The 16,219-nt window shown below is 43.0% G+C and overlaps 1 long non-coding RNA gene across 1 annotated transcript in view; it reads right to left on the bottom strand.

The window, feature by feature from the left end:
* Nucleotides 1-16,219, bottom strand: part of LOC144691978 (uncharacterized) — a 141,534-nt gene that overhangs the window by 7,455 nt on the left and 117,860 nt on the right. The window contains exon 2 of the long non-coding RNA XR_013579244.1: nucleotides 6,023-6,137. This is a non-coding gene — a long non-coding RNA (uncharacterized LOC144691978). The remainder of the gene's footprint in view (nucleotides 1-6,022; nucleotides 6,138-16,219) is intronic.

Here is a 16,219-nt window from a genome sequence, read left to right as displayed (position 1 = left end):
AAATCATGAACTGCCTGACTCAATTGGTACTCCTCTTGTCTCTGAATCAGACATCCTGGGCTCATGCCCTATGACCAATGTGAGCACAGAAATCCAAGCTGACCTTCAATACGTAAGGCAAAGAGTGCTGCATTTTCAGAGGTTCCAACACTCATATGATATTTTAAACTAACTCCCCATCTCATGAATGCCAAAGATCCCATGGCAGCATTTGAAGAATAAACTGGGATTGTCTTGGCCAATATTCCTCCCTTAACTAACACCATTAAAACAAATTCTGAGCATTTGTTTAGTTGCTGTTTGTTGTGCATAACATTCACCTGCACAACAGCGCTTGCAGTTCAGAGGCTATCCATTATTTGTAACTTACCATCCTGGAGGATAGGAAAGGTGCCATATGAAGGTAACCTTTTTGAAGACCTCAAAATCCAAACATTTTAAAACACAAGGGGCAGAATCATTCCAGATTTGCACTAAGTGCAGTGGTGGGCGGGAAAAGGGACATTTTATTTACCTGCTGGCCGCAATGGCAAGTTTTCATGCCATATCATCCCAAACCTGCCTCATTAATCATGCATTCGCAAGAAACATGCCGTTTCTCTGGTGGCCGGCCTCCGATTCACTTGCCATACCATCACCAGGCCGCCTCTTCATGCCGGGCGCCATATTTAAAGTGCAGCCATGCGCACACCTCTCAGTGCTTCCAGCCCAGATCTGCTGCACAGAAGACATGGCCCCAAGAGGCAAGAAGACTGCAGCCCCCCGATTTATTGATGCATCCCTGGAAACAGTTGCAGCCTGCTGTGATGTCCTCTACCTCCGCTGTGACCGCAGGAGGCCCATCAGTGTCAGCACTCTGGCTTGGGAGGCGGTGGCAGTGTTGGTCAGTGCCGATGCTTGACAGAAGTGGTTTGCCACCCAATGCAGAAAGAAGATGAATGATCAGGGTATGGCAACCATCTCATCAATCATTCACTGGCACCTCACTCACTGCCAGCTCAAGGGGCATCACCACTCATTCTCTCACACACACTCTCACATCTCCATCTGGCCTCATCTCCTCTGGAGACTGCCCCCTCAGCCCTCACCATCTTGAGCACTTACGCAGATCAACATGTGTCCCCACACACACACTGGGAACAGCCCCCTTCCCCAAGAAAGCCGTAGCCCTGCAGTCATTGAAAAGCCACCCTTGCCTTACAGCTGGTCTCGTGAGTAGAGACCTGCCCGTGAGCTCCCCTAAAAGTGATGTGGTGATGCCTGCGAAGCCTGGCGCTGATGACTGCGAGTGCTGCCCGAAGCAAGGTAGGTAAACAAACCTCGAAGTCCCGAGCAGAGTGCAGCCCGCCAGGGGCACGTTGCTTATGTTCAGTTGTGAAATAACATCAGCGTGTAATCACGTCAGTGATCCCGGACGATCCAGCGTGAGGGGATGATTCTGATGAGCAGGACTTATGAGCAGTGCAGATGTATTAAAATGTATTAAAATGAAGTTCCCAATGTCTGGTGGCAGGAAAGGCCATTCACAACATCATGAAATCGATTTTTGGCCTTCCCGCTCATGCCCGCCAACGGGCACGGAAAATCCCACCGAAGCTTGCAGTCACTGAACCACTACTCCACTACTTAGTATATTTTGTCATCTCGTAGTGCTTTCAACCATTGTGGCAGACAATACTATAGATCTAGATCATTCATTTATGTTTCTCTGTAAAAAGCAAAGCGTAGACACCTACTTCACAACGCCATCAAAATCTTCCATTCATTTTAATGTTTTGCACACATTTCTGGTCCACAATCCTTTCTTCCCATTGTGGTTTTTGGTCACAATTTTGTGCTAACTTTTCCCATTGCAATTTGGCATGTCATCATTTTCTATTCAATTGTCAATTTCCATTTGTAATTGTACACTCTGGTCACAAGGTGGGTCTGTAGAACAACTATCTGAAGGCTTTCTCCTCGCTCTGGCATCTTGCTATCTGTGCAGGTAAGTTTAAAACTTTGGCTTCCTTTTTATGAGTTACTTCTTATTGCATTTATTTTATTGCTGCCTTTCATCTTCCCATTTCCAAACTTCCAGCTTTTGCTTTTCATTGTCCAGGTTGTGTAACCTAGTCAGCACTCACTGTGGGGAGACAGAGATGGAAAGATAGGAGGACAGATTGCAGGAACTGCAGATAGACAACAAGTTGTTGGGAGAGAAATTCAACTCTGGTAGGGGCCCAGAACAGGCAGTAGCAGACCAGCCGCTTTTCTACAATAAGAACTTGTACTTATTTGGCACCTTTAATGTCATAAAATTTCTGACATGGTGCTTCACAGGAGTATATTCAGAGAAAAACTGAAACCAAGCCAAAGAAGAGGGCTTCAGCCTTTATTATAAAGGGATTGGAGTATAAAAGCAAAGAAATCTTGTTGCAATTATATAAAGCCTTGGTGAGATCACACCTGGAGTACAATGTACAGTTTCGGTCTCCTTACTTAAGGAAGGATATACTTACCTCAGAGGGAGTGCAATTAAAGTTCATTAGACTGATTCCTGGGATGAAAGAATTGACCTATGAGGAGAGACTGAGTAAACTAAGCCTATATTTCCTAGAGTTTAGAAGAGCGAAAGGTAATCTCAGTGAAACAGATTAAAATTCTGAAGGGGCTTGACTGGGCAGATGTTAGGAGGGCGTTTCCCCAGGCTGGAGATCAAGAACTGGGAGTCGTAGACTCAGAATAAGAGGTTAGCCGTTTAGGACTGAGATGAAGAGGAATTTCTTCACTCGGAGGCATTTGAATCTTTAGAATTCTTGACCTCAGCGACCTGTGGATGCTCAGTCATTGACGATATATTCAAAACTGGCACTGCTAGATTTTTGTATACTAAGGAATATGTGGATATGTTGACATAAAGGTCAGGCATGATTTTACTGAACGGTGAAGCAGGTTCAATAGATTGAATGGCCTTCTCCTGCTCCCATTTCTTATGTTCTTATTAAGACACGTGACCAAAAACTTGGTCAATGGGTTAGGTTTTAGAGAAAGTCTTAAAAAAGGAGAGTGATGCGGAGATGTTGAAAGGTTTAGAGGGGAAATTTCAAGCTTGGGGCTTAGATGGCTGAAGAAATGGCTGCTAATAGAGGAGCGAAAGAAATGGGAGATGGACAAGAGGCCACACCTGATGAAGCCCATACTTCCCAGACGGTTTTAGGGTTGCTATATCCACCATTTCCAACACTCCAGTGTGATGCCATTACCAAATATGTCTTCCCCTGCCCTCCCCTTTCAACATTCCAAAGGAACCATTTCCTCCATAACGCCCTGGTGCACTCCTCAGTCAGCCCCAACATCTCCTCCCTTCCCTACAACATATTTTGATGCAAGTGCAGGAGATGCAACACCTGTCATTTTTCTCCTCCCTTCTCACCATCCAAGACACCAAACACTCCTTCCAAGTAAACAGCAATTCACTCGTATTTTTTTCAATTTAGTATGGTGTTTTTACTGCTCATGCATGTGCAGAGGAGACCAGAGAGACTACATGACTGCTTTATGGAACACCTCCATTCAAACTGCCAGAAAGACCCTGGGCTTCCTATCACTTGTCATTCAATTCTCTACCTTGCTCCCACTCTGACCTATCTGACTTTGGCCTGTTCCCATCTTCCAATGAAACTCAACGCAAGCTCAAGGAGCTCACTTTTTGACTGGGCACTTTACAGCCTTCCAGACTCAACACTGAGTTAAACAATGTTGGATCATAACCACTGTCGCCATTTTGTTTTGTGTTTTTTTTTTGTTGATTCAATTTCTTTTCCTCTTGTTTCTTTCTTAATCCCTTTACTTTGCTTTTGGATTTGCCATTCACACCTCCTCTAGGCACATGTTTTTTTTTAACTTGTCCCATCACCACTCCCTTTAGCTTTTGGACAATTAAGCTTTTTGTCATCTAATCTGCCCCCTTCCACCCTATCAAAGACCTTCCCTTTTCTTTTTCCCACCTCCATCACCTTTCACATGCTTAAAACTTATTACATTTCTAACTTTTCTAAATTCTGATTAAGGTCACAGACCTGAAATGTTAACTCTGTTTTCTCTCCACAGATGCTGCCTGACTTGCTGAATATTTCCAGCATTTTCAGTATTTATTGCAATATAAATGGAACTTATTGTTAAGTCATTTAGTTTAGTCCCAACTAAGGATACAACTATTTTAGATATAGCATTGTATAGTGAGGCAAGATTAATTAGTAATCTCATAGTAAAAGATCGTCTGAGAATATAGTGATCATAATACAAGTGAATTCTATGTTAAATTTGAAAGTGACATACTCCTATCGAAACAAGAATCTTTATCTTAAACAAAGCCAGTTATGAGGGGAGAGCTGGCTAAGGTTGATTGGGTAAATAGACTAAAAGATATGACTGTAAATAAAGTGGGAAACATTTAAAGAAACAATTCAAAATATTTAACAAAAATACATCCCATTGTAAAACAAAAACTCAGCAATAAAGGTCCATCATGGCTTACTCAGGAAGTTAGAGGTTATATTAGGTTAAAAGAAGAGGCTTATAAGGTTGCAATAGAATAGAGGTAAGTCTGAAAATTGGGAGTGTTTTAGAAGCCAGCAAAGGGTTGCTAAAATGGGGAGGAATAGAATATGAGATCAAACTAACCAGGAATATAAAAACAGATTGTAAGAGCTTTTACAAGTATATAAGAAGGAAGAGAGTAACTAAACTAAATGTTGGTCCCTTAGAAGCAGAGACAGGAGAAATTATTATGTGGAATGAGGGAATTTCCCAATTTGAGCTACCCACCTTGGTAGTGAAAATCTAGTCCTATGTTTTAAACTCATTGTACTGTCTTAGCCCTGACTGTTGTAGGTAGAATGTAGTGGGTATTATCTGCTTATTAACAGCAAGGCCACACCATGAAAATGTAATACAGGAAAATCTGTCATCTGGCATGGTCCCGGAATGGGAGGTGCCAGTTAATCAAATATGCCGGTTAACTGAGATGTAAGGTGAGTTCCTCAGTTTCATCAAGTGAGAAAGCTCCAGGATGATCACCTGAGTATTGAAGTCTCATGTGACCGTGAATCTAATGAGTGGCATTGAGGGGAAATGCTGCTGCAGAGCAGTGGGAGGCTGAGACCATAGCGAGGACAGCCCACAGATAACTATCAACCAGCGAGTTTGGCATCTCTAATCAAAAAACAGATCCGACCCCAGAATTCCAGTTAATAGAGAATTCCAGTTGGTAGACTGCTGGATAACAGAAATTCTGCTGTAATTTCTTTAAATAATTATAGTGCCATTGGAGCATGGAGCTAGAAATTTAAACCGCCTCCATGGCAAATTACTTAAGTACATAAGTGGGTTGTCTGGAGCTGGGAATGTGGTACTTACTAGGATTAGGAGGATGGTATAGAGGTATCATTACTCCCAGCTCATTCAGCCTACTGGTTTTCCTCACAGGAAATTAATTACCTACTTCTGATTACTTTGATGTGTTTAACATACTCGCTATAGCATTTGGTCCGCATCCCTGCCTTTTGTTGTGATCTCTCACATTTGTTAGACATCCATGTTATAGTCATCGTTGAACAAAAGGGCATAGGAAATAGGAGCTCATCCTTCGGACCTGCTCCGCCATTCAACAAGTACATTACTTATCGTCTATCTCAACTAAATGCTGACCTAGTCAACAACCCCCACATCCTGAAAACAAATAAATAAAAAAGTACTCTACCTTCCTGAATTATCCCCATATTTCTGAATTCCCTCAAATCAAATTGACCTCTGACTTGAATATACCCAGCAACAGAACATTCATAGTTCTCTGGGATAGAGAATTCCAAAGATTGACAACCCTTTGAGTGAAGAAATTTCTCCTCATCTCGGTACTCATTGACCGACCCGTTTTTGTGGGACTGTGACCCCATGTTCTAGGATTTCCAATCAGGGGAAACATTTTCCCAGCAGCTACCTGACAAGCCCATTAAGGATTTTATTTTTTCAATTCTATCACTTCTCAATTCTTCTAAACTCCAGGAGATATAGGCCTGTGTACTCAATCTCTGCACATAGGTCAATCCTCTTTGCTAGGCCTCAGTCTGTGGTGTTCTCGAAGCCTCCACTGGGAACTGTAACGAAAGCAAACATGTTTCACACCCCATTTTTTTCCTTTCCATTTTATCTTTTCTTTCTGAAGGCCCCACTGACATGTTGCATTGCATTTCTACTTTATAAAGCCCCAGATTCAGCATCCACACAAACAAGAGGCATAATATGTTTAAAAACAGGTGCTTTCATGCCCCCACTGTTGTGAGGTGTTAGGTGTGATTCGGTAGGTCTTATTCAGGTACTCATAGTTTTAAGTAGCTCAACAGTAAAGGCAAAACTTTTACTTCGGCCGGCGGGCATGCGCCCGAGCCGCCGAGTGTGAAATGACATGCGTTGACTTCGGGTGAGCACCTCGACATCAACGCGCAGTCGTGCGTTATTTCGGTCAGCGGGAGATGGCAGCGCACCCATCAACAATTAAAAGGCCTGTTAAGGCCATTAACAAGGTTATTAAAAGAAATCTTTTGCTGCCCGTCCAACCTTACGGTCCCTTCATGTGACAGAGTCACATGAGGGGACATGCCTCATAACATTTTTCATTTCTTTATTTTTTTTTAAGCTCTTCATCTCCCTGAGGCAGCTCTGTGCCTCGGGGAGATTATCAAGTGCACACTCGCGCACATGCATGAAGTTCACACTCACCCCGCTCGCCCTCCTCCCCCCACCTACACAGCCAGCCCTGAGCACTGCCACTCGCATTTCATGCTGGGTGGGCCTTAATTGGTCCACCAATGTGAAACCGCCTTCTGGCCTCGATCATCTGCAGAGATCGGCTTCCCAACCGCCCCCACATCCTGCTCTAAGTATTCATTAACTATTAGAAACTATATTTATAGGTGTCGTAAAGGCATAAGCTAGGAGCTGTCTCCAGGCTTGCTTCTACACACAGCTCTGTCCAACAATACACTGACCCCTAGGTGCAGGTCATGTATTCTCTTGCATCACTGTGTGGGTGGTACTGTATTCAGTCCCACATTAACTCTTTATGTGCCAGGCCCTTACACAACACTTGCCCCCAAGTCTTTATCCAATATATTTACAAGTTATTCCAATTTCCCTCATGTATTACATCATTACTACTACCTCAATCCCCCCACCACCCCCTTCAAGTCTCTGAGTTCATAGGTTCTGGTGGTCTGGAGACTTCCATATTTTGTTCTCACTATGGTCAGAGGGGTGGTAGGCTCTGTCACTGCAGGTAAACTTTGTTTAATTGGAGGTTGTTCTGGCATCTGGGTGTCTTCCTCAATTTCTCCCCACTGTACAGTGGAAGGGACCCTTCAAGGGATGAGGAGGAGGTTCCTCCTGTTTCTCCTGACCGTACCCTCTGGGGTGCCAACCAGGTATGACCAAGGTTGGTCATTGCCTTTCCAGATGATAGTGCCCTCTCTCTCGAGGTCTTTAATCCAGATCTTGTTGTCCTTTTGTCATTGTGGCAAGTGTCTGGTGTGGTACCTTTTGTTGTAGGTGGAAGCCTGCTCCTGTCCATCGGATTGCTCTTTGTCTTGGATGTCCTGGTAATCCTGGTCTACCAACCCCGGTATTAGTTTCTTCAGCAGGATTGGGAGTTGAGTGCGGAGCTTTCCGTCCATCAGGAGCTCAGGTGGGGCTAGGCCATATTGTGACAGGATGGACCTATAGGTTAACAATACTGTTTGGAAGTCTTTGTTCTATTTTAGGAGGGCTTTTATAGTGTGGACCCCTCTTTTGGCTTCCCTGTTTGACTGCGGGTATCTTGGGGAGCTGGTATGGTGGTGGAAGCCGGATGTGATGGAAAATTGGATGAAGTACTCCTTTGAAAATTGTGGGCTGTTATCGGACACAATCTTGTTCAGGATGCAGTGGCTCACGAGCATCTCTTTCCGTGCTTTTAACTACAGCACCTGTGGTTGACGTGCACAGTTGCTTCACCTCAACCCATCTGGAAAAGTAATCCACCACTACAAGCAACGATTTGCTGTTGAAGACAGTTAAATCGATGCCTAGCCTCTCCCATGGCCTGGTAGGGAACTGTGTTGGGATATGGGGTTCCCTTTGGTCCGGTTAGTGCAGCACACACACCTGACAGTTCACTATTGTGTCCTCAATTGCCCTGGAAATGCCTGGTGACTAGACAGCAGATTGGGCCCATGCCCTGCACTTGGTGATGCCCAGGGGGCCCCAGTGTAAGTTTTCGAGGATCTCCGGCTGAAGGGAAACTGGGATGACCAGCCGCTCATTGTAGACCAGGAGATCGTTAATGATAGTAAAGTGTTTTTGTTGTTCGAACCAAGCTTTCATGGTGCCACCACTTAGCCTCTGTTGTGGTCACCCTTCTTGGCAGTAATGGGCAATGGTAACTCAATTGTTTCTGGTGAATTTGTTGGAGGTTACTTTTGGTCACTGGTAGATGTCTCCTTGTCAATGGGGAGTATGCTTCAAGCTCCCCGATCAGACTGACATCTTGTTTTGAGGGAAGGCTCTTTGTGGCTCTGGAAAGTGTGTCTGTTGTTGTTTGGTTTTTGCCCTGGAAGTATATCGCCTCATAGACGAACCACAAGAAGCATAGGGTTTTTGGAGGCATCTTTGCCAACTCCTTCTTGTCTAGCAATGAGGCAGTGGCTTATGGTCAAGTTTCAACTGTGACTTTTAAGCTAATATGCAGTTTGAAAATTCCTCGCATGCCCACATGACTGCGGGGGCTTCCTGCTCGATGACAATCTACCTCATCTCTGTGTCCGACAGTCCTCTGGCAGCATAGTACATCAGTCATCAGCTCCCATCCAGTTGCTCTTGAAATAAGGCAGCTCCAAGGCCTCTGGATGAAACATCTGCTGCTATGGTGGTGGGCAGGTATGGGTCACAGTGGGCCAGAATGTCATTTGAGAGCAACATCGCTTTGACGCAAGTGAATTTTTGCTCTTGACGTGATTCCTAGCACCATGCTGATCTTTCTTAAGTAGATGTCTCAAAGGTTCCGTGACCTGTGCCAGATCTGGTAAGAATTTGGCCAACTGGCTCACTATCCCCAGGAATCTCTAGATGTCTGGAATAAAGGATGCGGTTGGGAACTCATGAATAGCTTTTGTTTTCTGTGGGTCTGCTGTGATGCCTTTATTGCTGACGGAGTGTCCTAAGAACTGAATTGATGTCTTGGAGAACTTATATTTCTTATTCAGCCTCAGGTCTGCTTCCTGCAGGCATTCTAGGACTGCTGTGAGTCTATTGTCATGTTCCTCCACTGTTGTTCCATGAACCAAAACATCACCTATATGGCAGATGACACCCTGTAGGCCTTGAAAAATGGCCAACATTGTATGTTGAAATATTTTTGATGCCAAAGTGATTCCAAATGGCAGGCAGTTGGAGCAGAATCTGCCAAAGTGCGTAATGAATGTGGTCAACAACCTGGACTCTTTGTCTAGGAGAAGGTGCCAAAAGCCACTGTTGGAGTCGAGTTTTGAAAACACCGTGTTCTTAGAGAGTTTAGACAGGCTTTTGTCCACTGAGGATGTCAGGTGCACTTCTCTGACTACTTCTCTGAGTTTATTGAATTCTGTCAAATTGGCGCAAATATGGATGGACCCATTTGGTTTTGGCACTGGGACCATCCCAGAACAGCATGTGGTTGGTTGTGTGACCGGGGAGATAACTTCCATGCTTGTCATCTCGTCCAGCTGTTGCTGCAATTGCTCCATGAGTGGTGTGGCATAAACAGGCACACAGGTTTAGCATCCTCCCTCAGTGTGATCATGTATGCATTCTTCAGTTGCCCCAATCCTGTAAAGAGCTTTGGGAACTCCCTATTATACTTGGAGCCAGGCCCTTGTTGGTTGACCTCGTCAAATTTTTGTAAAAGGTTAAGGTTGACACCAGCTATTCAGCTGAGCAGTGAACAGTCCTGATGTTGGAACATGAACAGGGTCTCTCAGATTGTGTTGTCTTTGTACCTGAGTGTCACCTGCAGGGTACCTTTCACTAGGGGTTTGATGCCTCCTGCAACCGCACAGGTGCATTGTAGGTGGCATCAATCTTTGGATCACCGGCCATGGTTCTCTGGCCAAGAGGACCATGGCATTGGCTCCCATGTCCAACTAAAAGTTTGTGAGATGGCCATTGACCGAGATGTCCCAATTCCAGAATGAAAATCCAGGATCTTTGACCTCACCCAAGAAGCATGGTTGTTTGTTCTCTAGGCATTCTGTCTCGACCTCATGAATCCTCTTGGGATCTTCTGTGCGTTTTGGTGTTTTGGGTTTGCACAGCTTCTGGAAGTGTCCTATTTGGTTACCTTGAAAGTATTGGGTTGAAATTGCAGGACATTGATCTGGCCTGTGGGGGCGCTTTGCTCCACTGGCATGGACACTCTCCTGGTCGGGTAGGGTATTGCTTCCCTTGGTCTGGAGTGCCCCTGTTTCTGTGCTGCTTCATTAACTGGACAGTGGGGTTTTCTTTGTACCACTTTCTCCCCTTAATATGGGTCTGTGCTGCAAACGGATTTCAGATTGCCTACAATATGGATGGCTTCCTCAGGGATTAGATCTTTCTTCACTTGAAACATGTCTGAGAGTCCATTGTCCACCACTCCTACAACTGTTTTATCCCTGATTAGCTCAGATTTCATCACTAGAATTATAGTGTTCAGCCATTCTGTACAGATTATTAATGAAGGAGTCAACATGTTCTCCTGGCTGCTAGACACACGTATTAAATTTAGCCCTTTCAAGGATTTTGTTACTTCTGAGATTAAAATAAGCATCGAATGATTTTAAAGCTTGATAAAATTTTGTAGGTGATTCATTGATTCCTTGTCTAGCTATTATATTGTTGGTTATAAGGCCTAATGAATAAAGCAGTATGTTAGCTTGTTCAGCTTCTGACTTTTTATCCAGACCTGAAGCAATGTATCTAAGGGATCTCTTTCTCCAGAGTCCCCAATTTTGTGATTGATCTGGGTCTTGGATATGTCCAAATTGATCTGGAAATGTGGATTTCTGATCCATGGTTAACATTTTTAAATTGTAGGTTCAGCTTTAAGAGTTTTCCGAAAATCAAAGGTGGTGCTGCTGTACACTTCTGCACAAAGGGTTTTCCCGTGCTTGCTGGTTTTAGCGGGCTTCTGCAATAATGGCATTCGCAATCTCAGCACTTACATTTTTTCAACAATGGCTGCCTGGATCGACTGGTTGGAATCTTCCCTGCTTTCATGCAATGTTCTCAGGTCTTGGAAGCGTAGAATCCTGACTTCTGCAAGGATTTTAAAGCTGCCTGGCTCAGTCCCAATTAATTTTTAATGAATTATTATTTTTGTCTTTGTGCAGAGCAAGTTTGGCCGTCATGTTCTAGTGTCATTCATTCCTACTCTTGCTCCTATTTCTTATGTTCTTATTCGCTGCCACCATGTTGTAAGGTGTTGGATGTGGTTTGGTAAGTATTATTATGATGGTCGTAATCTTATGTAGTTCAACGTTAAGTATTTATTAACTACTAGAAACTATATATATATAGTGCCTATATATTTTATATATAATGTGTGGATACAGTAAAGGTCCAGCCTAGGAGCTGTCTCCATGCTTCCTTCTACACATGGCTCTGTCCATCTGTCCAACACTACATTGACCCCTAGGTGCGGTTCATGTGTTTTCTTAAATCACTGTGTGGGCAGTACTGTACTCAGTTCCATGTTAACCCTCTGTGTGCCAGACCCTTATACTACACCCACACGGTGGGCTGACAAAGTCCTTGCCGGACAATACTTTGGTTACCAACATGATAAAATTGTAAACTGATAGTTTGGAGAATTACAGTGAACTCTGCCGTTGTTTGGTAAGACTCTTATGGATCAAACTTCAAATAGCTGTAACTGTGACAACCATTTGAGTGGTCCATTTGCTGGCACTTGTCACCAAGTTTGGCAGCAGGAGGATGTACAGTTGACTGATAGCTTGATCAACACTGGCAAGTTTCTTCACACAGGTCCAAATATAAGACCTTAGGGTCGGTGTAAGTATATGTCCACATGCAACATTTAAGGTAGTCTCACCTGCCTTTCATGCCTCCTGTGATCTTTGTTCGTCTTCTCAGGAACTACAAGTAGTCGTATACCCATAGGAATACCCTTTTGTGGAAAGTAATGAGCTCTCTCAGAACTGCAGCTGTGCAAACAGTCACTGACAAAAACTGCAGCACGGCTTTAAGTAGCTATCAAGGAGGCTCCAACACGTTTCAATCATTTGCCTTGTGTCAGGAGACAAAAATGGTGCAGAAATACAGAAATTCCCATTGAAAAATAAAGACAATACTGAAAGGAGCTGACCTCCTAAGCAGTGATTTAAAGAGGTGCTCAGCTAACCGCACTGTGCACCTATGTCTCAACTGTATTATTGAGAGGTGTCTCCTTTAAATAAATTTGGAGGCAATAATTACTGCACATGGTATGTGAGCAGGGCCAAAGCATGCTCTCCACATGTAGGTTTTCAGTTGATTTTAACAATATTGTTCGTCAGTCATGCATTTCTTGGATGTGCTGTCCACGATTATCCGTTCATTAATCTGTGCTCACTCACGTTTCCCCAATATGTGCAGCTGTTGGATGAGTTGCCCTGTTTGTACAGCACATCTGCAAAGTCATCCATTTTGTTTCCATAAGCCAGTTGACATGTGAGTTACTGGAAACATTTGCAAAGCAGTTTGTTATCATGATGTAGGCTTTTTCTGGTGGATGAGTGACATGGGCCAAATTTGGATCTTGCGAAATACCTTGTGAAATTAACAAAAGAAAGAAAAGCTTGAATTGATATAGAACCTTTCTTAACCGCAGGGTGTCTCAAAGCCCTTTACAGCCAGTGAAGTATTTTTAAAGTGCAGTAACTGTTGTATTGTAGGAAATGTGGCAGTCAATTACTGTAATTAGTTCATCCTGAAGTCAATTAGAAATGAATTCAAATTATTATGGGTAGTTTATATATTGACAGTTGATATGAATTTGCAGTTTGAGGAATAAACCATCACAAAATGATTGGGGCTGATTTTCTCTCTTTTACACTTATAGCGTCACACATCTGTCAACAACTTTCACCATCAAACTTTGCTAACTCATTCAAAGTAAGACAGTAGCAAATCAGAACCAAAGCAATTGTGAACAAACCAAGTAGGAAATGGCTGGGAATCTACTAATAAACAACTGACACAGACCTTATGAAAATGACTCACCCTCACAGCATCACTGTGCTAGAAACACATTTGTTTTATATTAAAAGTCCTCTGTATGATGGCAAAAGTGTGACATGACAGGAAGTAATAATTGGCATAACAGGAAGTGCACACAAATGCAATTTCATTATAGTATAGACATATTTCCAGTCTGCTGACTCACCACAATATATAAGTGACAGTGAATATAAGCTGCAAACAGAGCTGCTAATCAGTGAGCAATAGAAACTATTATTTATTTTTTAAATGGACAGTAATGTTCCAATGTTCTTCTACTCAGCTCCACTTAATACAAATGGTGCATGATTAAAAGATGACCAATCTAAAGATGATTTAAAAGCAAAGTTACATATTCCAGTAGCTGGTGCATTTACTATTTGTCAATTCTTACCTTCTCCCCAGTTACGGAGCATGTTCACCTTGTGTGATTGATAATAGGGGAATGGAGGTTTGTTTCTGGAACACTCATTGTAGTAAAATCCTGCCCTCAGAACCTAAGCATTGGTAAAAGGATAATGGCCTGAATTTTGCAGTCATCCACAAATGAACAGCACCAGCTGTCCATTAAACTTAAAAGCAAAAAACTGCGGATGCTGGAAATCCAGAACAAAAACAAAAATACCTGGAAAAACTCAGCAGGTCTGGCAGCATCTGCGGAGAGGAACACAGTTAACCTTTCGAGTCCGTATGACTCTTCAACAGAACTAACTAAAAATAGAAAAGAGGTGAAAGATAAGCTGGTTTAAGGTGGGGTGGGGGGGTGGGGGGTAGAGCTGGATAGAGGGCCAGCGATAGGTGGAGATAACCAAAAGATGTCACAGACAAAAGAACAAAGAGGTGTTGAAGGTGGTGATATTATCTGAGGACTGTGCTAATTAAGGGTAGAAAGCAGGACAAGCAAGGTACAGAAAACAATGGATGGAAAAATAATGGAAATAGGTGGGAAAAGAAAAATCTATATAAATTATTGGAATAAAAAGGGGGGGAATTGGAAAGGGGGTGGGGATGGAGGAAAGAGTTCATGATCTAAAATTGTTGAACTCAATATTCAGTCCGGAAGGCTGTTAAGTGCCTAGTCGGAAGATGAGGTGCTGTTCCTCCAGTTTACGTGAGTTTCACTGGAACAATGCAGCAAGCCAAGGATGGACATATGGGCATGAGAGCAGGGTGGAGTGTTGAAATGGCTAGCGACAGGGAGGTCTGGGTAATGCTTGCGGACAGACCGAAGGTGTTCTGCAAAGCGGTCACCCAGTATGCGTTTGGTCTCTCCAATGTAGAGGAAACCGCATTGGGAGCAACGAATGCAGTAGACTAAATTGACCCAGACCTCCCTGTCGCTTGCCATTTCAACACTCCACCCTACTCTCATGCCCACATGTCCATCCTTGGCTTGCTGCATTGTTCCAGTGAAGCTCAACGCAAACTGGAGGAACAGCACCTCATCTTCCGACTAGGCACTTTACAGCCTTCCAGTCTGAATATTGAGTTCAACAATTTTAGATCATGAACTCTCTCCTCCAACCCCACCCCGTTTCCAATTCCCCCCCCTTTTTATTCCAATAATTTATTTGGATTTTTCTTTTCCCACCTATTTCCATTATTTTTCCATCCATTGTTTTCTGTACCTTGCTTGTCCTGCTTTCTACCCTTAATTAGCACATTCCTCAGATAATATCACCACCTTCAACACCTCTTTGTTCTTTTGTCTGTGACATCTTTTGGTTATCTCCACCTATCACTGGCCCTCTATCCAGCCCTACTCTCCCCCCCCCCCCCCCCCCCCCCCCCAACCGAGCTTATATTTCACCTCTTTTCTATTTTTACTTAGTTCTGTTGAAGGGTCATTCGGACTCGAAACGTTAACTGTGCTCCTTTCCGCAGATGTTGCCAGACCTGCTAAGTTTTTCCAGGTATTTTTGTTTTTGTTTTGTCCATTAAACTTACACCCACAGGCTTTCTATGGACTTTTGCATTGGAACTTGTGATTATTAGAAATCCATTTCAATGCAACACGCTCTAGGTGGAATCTGGGACCCATGTGAAAAGGGAAGGCAATGGTATATCTCCTTAACCAATTAAACTGAAGTATTCTTAATGAGGCACATAGAGTCTGAACCAGGAAATGTAAGTGAGAATAATTAACTCAATGCTAAAGCATGGACAGAAAACAAAATAAACAGGGGAAGGAAAGATGGCATTAAGAGGGTGGTATAAAATAGAAAGGCAGCAAAAGTTAAGCAAAGTATTAACTTTTTAAAAATCTCCAGCAATAATTAAAATCTAAAGGAATGAGACACCACACTTGTAAAATTTCATTTTAATTGCCATGGAAGTTGTTTGGCAGTAATTAAGACTTATTACACTATTAAAAATTAAATTACCTTAGAACAAGCCCTAACTTTATTTGGTGAGTTTAGTCGGCATGTATTATGTAACTACAGTATTTTCCTGCTGTTCCATGTATTTCAATGCCAACCCTCTCAGTGAGATGCTATTATAAAGAAGCTTTGAGAGGAGCATGGAAACTCAGACAGCAATTTCCTAATTTCCATGTTTAACTGCATGTGTGCACCCACCAGAAGTTGCTGTCCAACTTGCTCATTAATATTGGTGAGCACGGATAGCCTCGCCATTATTTTTAACCACAAAATCTGAACCAGTATTATGAAAGTACAGAGATCAGTGGAATGTTGAAAAATTTCAACAAACACTCATAGTCTCTGGCTGTTCTTCTTTCTTAACAATGATTCATTTTTAGTCCTGCTCACCATTTGAAATGCTTCCTGGATCCCCTTTGACATTTCACTCTTTTGCCTTTGTTATTACATGGATTCCTTTCTTGAAACAAGACTACAATTCTCTGAAAAGACAATCCCACCTTTAATCCATAAATTATTGCTTTTTGAAGAGG

The sequence above is a fragment of the Cetorhinus maximus genome, chromosome 16, assembly GCF_964194155.1.
Source record: "Cetorhinus maximus chromosome 16, sCetMax3.hap1.1, whole genome shotgun sequence".
Taxonomy (NCBI): domain Eukaryota; kingdom Metazoa; phylum Chordata; class Chondrichthyes; order Lamniformes; family Cetorhinidae; genus Cetorhinus; species Cetorhinus maximus.
Note: the sequence above shows the minus strand (reverse complement) of the source record. Positions and strands in the feature narration are given on the sequence as shown.